The 6,874-nt window shown below is 42.7% G+C and overlaps 1 pseudogene; it reads right to left on the minus strand.

Annotated features, from left to right (window-relative positions):
* Window positions 1-1,656: 1,656 nt before the first annotated feature.
* On the minus strand, window positions 1,657-6,651 carry LOC148025636 (uncharacterized; annotated as a pseudogene).
* Between the last annotated feature and the right edge of the window lie 223 nt (window positions 6,652-6,874).

Raw genomic sequence — 6,874 nt, forward strand, 5'->3', positions numbered from 1 at the left:
GACAACGAGCTTGACTAGAAGGTAGCATGGCTGAAGGTTGGTCGGTGTCTAGAGGCATTAGTGCATATTTCACAATGGCTACCAACGGTGGATTTCGACAAGAGTATGCTATAATCACTAAAGGATGATGATAGAGTGATTGGAGATGTGGTGGTTGAAAATGGGGTAGAAAAAAGGATGGATGTTGCAATGCAGGAGAAAGTGAATCGTTTTTGTATGTTGCACCATGCCTCCATGGAGATGTGGCTCTCTAGGTACGAGCAAGCCAGGAAAGATCAGGAAGAAGCACGATCTGAATTTTGACGTAGTACACGCTATCGACGACTGATTCGATATCCCAAGGGCATGGAGGAGATGCCGTGGTTTATGTCAACACAATGGTTGCATGGAGCTTTGAATGGAGTGTCTCGCGAAGGGATGGAGGTCTCAATTGAGGAGTGGGAATTCTCGAGGAGATATAGTCCAAAGGTGACGACATGTTTAGGGTTTCTCATATCTAGATTTTATATGCAACAACTAACTAACTATTTCAATGTGCAGCGTGGTCGCCTGGATGGCATTTCCTCATGGAGCATATCAATAAAATGCGCTCCACAACAAATTGTGGTATCATGGCAAAGTTTGAGCAAGAGAGCCGATGACGAGCAATGGATCCAATCAACATTATAGATAAGAAGGAGTATTTTGGAAAGTTGCAGAGTATTATCACGGTGGATTACCATAGCTTCTCTATGATCCTATTCGATGTGCAGTGGTTCAAAGTGGTACTTAAAGGAGTTGGAGCAACAGTTTGACAAGGTCCATCTGGATTTCTCAAAATAGATTCCTGAAAAAATATAGAGAGATTTGCGCGACTTGTTTGTAATTCCAACCCATTTTGGACAGGTACATGAACTCATATTTTTTTACATTTTATAACGTCATGGTATATGTCACAAAAGTTAAATCTCTCTTGTATGTGATTTTGAATAGGTAATTTTCTATTCAAACCCCCAACAACCTCGATGGTGGTATTTTGTATCTCTAGCTCTCTCGAAAGTGGGAACGTGATTGCAAGTGGGAGAGGATACAGCTTAGGCATACCCTAGAGGGATATGTATAGTTTTTAGATAATAGGATAGGAACCGTCATCATGAATGATGAGGGGAGGAGGGTGATGGCTCGTATAAGAGAGTTATGCCAATAAGTTTTTCGGCACAATATCTTGGATCATTGGAAGAACATACCAAAGGGGAGCAAGGGCTACATAGTAGCATCCTTGGATGAGGAGTTTCTAGAACCCGCTAGAGCAGATAGGTTTTTCAAAGGCTAAATGATGAAGTGCATGCGTGCATACATGTCACACAGACGATCAAACAAATGCAAGGCACTTAAGAGTGGGGTCTCAAAGCATGAGTGGCTAGACACAAATGACTGGCGCCGACTCAGAGAGGAGGCTATAGATCCTCTAGGATGTTGGAGATAGCAATGCGAGGCAGTGAGGGCATGACTAGAGGTAGGAGTGGTCCATCATCTTGGAAGTGGCGACCATATGACTTATTTGCACTACAACATATACATGATATAACGATATTTATAACGACGTTTTCTTTATATATAAAAAATATCCCCCTTGTCTGTATTAGTATTGGTACAAAACCGTCGCTATTTGCCTCGCTATTTAGTGACACTAATATCGACGAAAATAACGACGGTTACAGAGGAATTTTCGACGATAATACTGATGATTTGCAGAATTATTTTCCGACACTGATACCGATGGTTGCACAGAATAAAAATTTTGTGTGGCAGAGCTGCAAATGCAGCCCTGCCACAGTTAGAGCCACACAGGGCTAAGAGACAATTCCTGCTGTGAAAGAAGTTAGACAATCGATCCCAAAATGAAAAGACTTTGCAAACAAGTACTTTCATGACATTAATTAACATAAATGTGCACTGCATTGATAAAGAAAATAACATAACTTAAATTGAGAAGTGCTACTGCGACAAAGCAAATATGGAGTCATGCTACAACATAGAAGTCCGAATCATATATACTTTGCTATTACATATGGAGGATAGAGGCCATAAGGCCTTACATAATACAATATGGGGAGTAATCCTATGTAGCCTAATCTGCTCTCTACGACTCATCCGCATCAGAAAACTCCTCTCGTTGTACTGGCATATCGAAGGGAGTCTGCAACAGCAAATACATATATAATTGTGAGTACCAAATACAAACTGACATATAATGACAGATTTCTCAAATTAGGAATGATATTTATAACTACTTACCAGTTCTCCGCGAGCATAGAGCTTCTCGACCAGGGCACTCAAGCCATGCTTCTCCCCGTATGTCACCTCTAGTGCAGTCGGGTCGCGATTCGTAAAACCTTGCTGTGGCACACAAACATTGAAAAAAAATGTACTTGAGATTCATGTTTGAAATACATACATCAACATGGATGTCATTAAATTAGAGTACTCTACCCTATTAATACTTACGAAATCTGCCATAAATGTTGTGTGGCTTCCCGCTACAAAGGTGATGCATCGATCCTGTGTCCAAGCGCGCCTTTGCTGCGTCCTTTTGCTGCTTCCACTTGTCTAGAGTGGATGTCGCCTCATCCTGGAGATTACTCTAGTCCTCTGTATCCAGCCACTCCGACTTCGATTTGCCCTGCTTGATTGCTTCGCGTGCACTAGACCGCCTATGCAACTGATAGTCATGCATACGTGTCATCATCCACCCTCTCGAAAATCTATAATTGCTAGAGGGCTGAGGGAACTCTCAATACAATGTATCAATTATGTACTCCTTGCTGGCATCTGGGATCTCCTTCCACTTGTCTATAATGTTCTGTCGAAATACTTCTTGGCACAACTCATGCATCCTAGAGATGACAGCTTTTCCATCATCATTCATGTATAAATGGCCAGAGGCCTTATCTATGAGATACGAGTAACTTGCAAGATTTTGCAAACGGGTACTTTCATGAAATTAATACAAATGTGTCAAACACAATTTGAATTGATAAGTGCTACTTCAAAAATTTTCATGCGAAAATACATATTTGGAGGAGTGGGTTTCGTGTACTTCTTGTCAGCCCTGGGAGTGATTGGTGGGGTGCGTGAAGGAGTGGGAGCAGTAGACGTCTGTCCGCCACTGCCAGTGAAAGACGGTGTCGACTCCTTGGTAGCAATGCGAGTGGGAGAGATTGCATCCATGTCCCCACAACAGGAGCTACCTCCCCCTCGACCATGTGACTCTGAAGCAAAGCGAGACTTGCGATTGTGTCTACTGGAGACCGAAGCATCGGACCATCTAGAGTCTGTCGATCGTGTTGAGGTGGAATGGGAAAGTTGTGCATCGGCTCTATCTCTGACCCGTGCTAGCTGCTCAGGTGAGAAACGCGCTAGCATCCCGTCAATGTTTTCATCTATAAAATCCCAACTCATCTTGCCGTCCGTGCCCAAATCCTAAACCCACACATACAAGGAAAAATAAGTCAATTAGATAATGATTTACAAGACACAATAAAACTAAGACTTAATTTGCAACACTTTATTTCAAAATAATAAAAAAATTTAGATAATACAAAACACCATACTCCAAAAACATACAAACTGTCCTAACCGATTTGCAAAAATTGGCATTGTTGTAGTGGGAGGAACGTTTTGATCGAGTCACTTTTGTTTAGGGTTCCACAATCTTATCTTGACATACCTCAGTATACACTGGGATATCTATACAAAATTCTCCACAAAATGAGGACTCTGCTTCATTTTCAAAAAACCCATTCTCTATCTCCTCTATCTCCATAGGTGAGATGTCTTGGTCCTCCAAGTAGTTCATCCTAGTTTCTTGTATGCCTTCTGTCATTGCCGCTATTAAAGGTGTCTCTTCTACGATTGGTACGGGGGTTCTGGCAAACACGAGGATACTCCTAGATGTCATGGGAATGACATACCACCATTGAGGTTGTTGTGGATTAGGGAAAAAGACAACCTCATCCATATTAGGATTAGTATAAAAGTCCACTTTGAGATTGCTAAAGCGCATCAAGTATTAGGGACGCTTACCTGCTCACAGTGATTTGGAAAAACAAATGTATCACTCAAATCGGTCCACTTCTTCATTGAGTCAATCTCAACAAAGCCACTCGGCCTTCGCCGAACAATTGCACCTGCTCCTTCGAGAGTAACCTTGAACCATTGCACATCAAATATGGTCACAGAGAAACTTCGATAATCCACTGCAAGGATACTCTGTAAACATCCGAAATACTCCATCTCTGCAACTACACGGTTTGGATCTATGGCACGTCGTTGGCTTTCCTACTCAAAAATTGCCATCACTCCACAGTCCATCGTCCAGCGTAACTTGTCGATGTGCTCTACTCTGAAATGTCGTCCACGTGACCATACTGCACTATGGACCTTATATTGGGAGAAGAACAAGTATATTAGTTGCGATTTGCAGTATAGATTGTAATTTCTTGGGATTGTATACCTTGGGATTGCATCCATACCTTGGGATTGCATGCACGTGAGAAGTCCCACTCTTCTTCAGTAACTGTTTCTCCATCTTGAGATGCTTTGGTTAGGGCCTCATGTAGCCATCTAGTGGACATAAGTAGAGGCATCTCCTCTAAGCCCTTTGGATATCGAATGGGCCGTTGCCGCATACTCCGTCGAAAGTCAGATCTTGCAGACTCTCGCTCAGCGCGAGCATCCTCATACCGTTGCAGCCACTTCTCCATCGTAGCTCTATGTAGCATACAAAATCGGTTCACCTTGGACTCCATGGATGTGTCCATATTCTTCTCTATTCCATTTCCCACTAGGACATCTCCATTCAGATGATCATCCTCCTTAAGTGACCATATCAAGCCTTTGTCCTGGTCCACAGTGGACAACCACTCACAAATGTACACCAAGGCCTCCGACACTAACCAACGTTTCACCATGCTACCCTCAGGACAAGTCCGTTGTCGCACAAATCCCTTCAAGGTCTTCATGAACCGTTCAAGGAAAAACATCCATCGACTATGGACTGGACCTGCAACCTGCAATTCATCTACAATATGCACTAGAAGATGGGTTTGTATCATGAGCATGCTAGTGGGAAGATACTTCTCCAAAAGACAAGCAGTCTCTACTGCCATGCATTTCCTGGATTCAATTGATGATGTGTGAATCTCTTTTTGGGATACAATTTGAACCAACTCGGAAAATTTGTAAATGGTTGTCCGTATCTCCGATGTCAGAGACCCCGCGATTGCGATCGGCAATATGAACTGTGAAAACCATGTAATTAACATTGTGTATAAACAAATGGAGATTCTAAAATCTAATATGCAGAATCATGCCATACGTAGCCTCATACCGTACATACCTGACACATCTTATGCCAATCATGGGATTTGAGTCCTGTCAATTGGTCATCCTTTGTGAATGTTGTATTGAGAGAACGCATTAGGCCAATCGGCGTGCGAAAGGACTTGATGTTTTCCTTTACTCGTCGCACTTCATTGCCAGACAAAACCCAAGGAGCGCGCGGCAATTGTACTCGACCGTTGACTCCACTTAAAGGCCAATATGGTTCCATCTTTCCCACTACTTTCAAATCCATCCTTGCTCCTAGTGTGTCTCACTACCCAGTGAAGTGGTCCCATAGCAAGCTACCCACATTCTTAAAAATGTGCATGGGATCTAAAAGGTGGTTAATTTTCAGTTTTTTCCAATAAGTCAGCTCATAGAAAATTGAGAAGTGTCGTATTCCACTGGGAAGCGAGTCTTGGTCCACCATCTTGCAATCAAACGAGCTCAGTGCGTTCATTCTCACAGGAGGGCGACCAAGAAATGCTTCTCTCATGACATGACCCTCTGGCAAAAAAGCCCAATGTCCCTCAAATACCATCTTCTTCATAGATTTTGACATACGAGAATCCAACCTTGGTCCACACAGAGGACATGCATGGTAACCTGATGTGACTAGCCCTACAGAACACACATGTACAATGAGGCATGTCATAACACCAACATCGCTCAAAGAAAATTAGAAAAATAAGAAAACATGCTTTACTAGAGCATTCTGCATAATGTGGAAAGTCATGCCTGGTCCACATAAGAATTTCCCTTCTAGTTGCGGATCGCCTACCAATATGTTTGCTCATGTCCTCCACTACAATTCCCTCCCACAACTCCTTTAGCTCATTAATCAGTGGAGAGAGGTAGACATCCAAATTCTTGAATTTGTATCGTCGAGGCACAAGCAAGCTGAGCAAAAGGTGTCCTTTCTTGGTGGAAAGCCATGGTGGTATATTGTAGTTAACAAGGACCACGGGCCATACACTATAGGAGGTGGAACGTAAACCAAAAGGATTTACCCCATCCATGGCAAGACCGAATCATAGATTCCTCGCCTCCTTTGCAAAGTCAAGGAAGGTCTCATCAATGTGATGTCATGCATCTGAGTCAGTTGGTGTATGCTGTACACCATTAGTGGATCCATTTTCCGCATGCCATGTAGTCAAATTTGCAAAACTCTTGGTTCAAAAAATGTGACGAACACGCGGTATCAACGGAAAGTGCCTCAAAACCTTCTGCGGAATAGTCTGTCCTTGCAAGTCATTTTGATACCTGTCCGCAACGCACTTGGGACATGTGGCCAACAATTGAAACTCTCCCCGGAAGAGAACACAATCATTGGGGCAAGCATGAATGCAATTATAATCCATGCCTAGCTTTTGCAGCACTTGTCTTGCATTGTCACGAGACTCAGGCATTGTGTTTTGGGTAGGCAAACTGTAAGATTTCAACATTCTACAAATTGCAATGAAGCACGTTATTAGAGTACTACATAGCACATTTTAATAGCTTTCAATAA

Source organism: Lygodium microphyllum, chromosome 14 (genome assembly GCF_053477565.2).
Source record: "Lygodium microphyllum isolate KBCC chromosome 14, Lygodium_microphyllum_v1.1.10, whole genome shotgun sequence".
Taxonomy (NCBI): domain Eukaryota; kingdom Viridiplantae; phylum Streptophyta; class Polypodiopsida; order Schizaeales; family Lygodiaceae; genus Lygodium; species Lygodium microphyllum.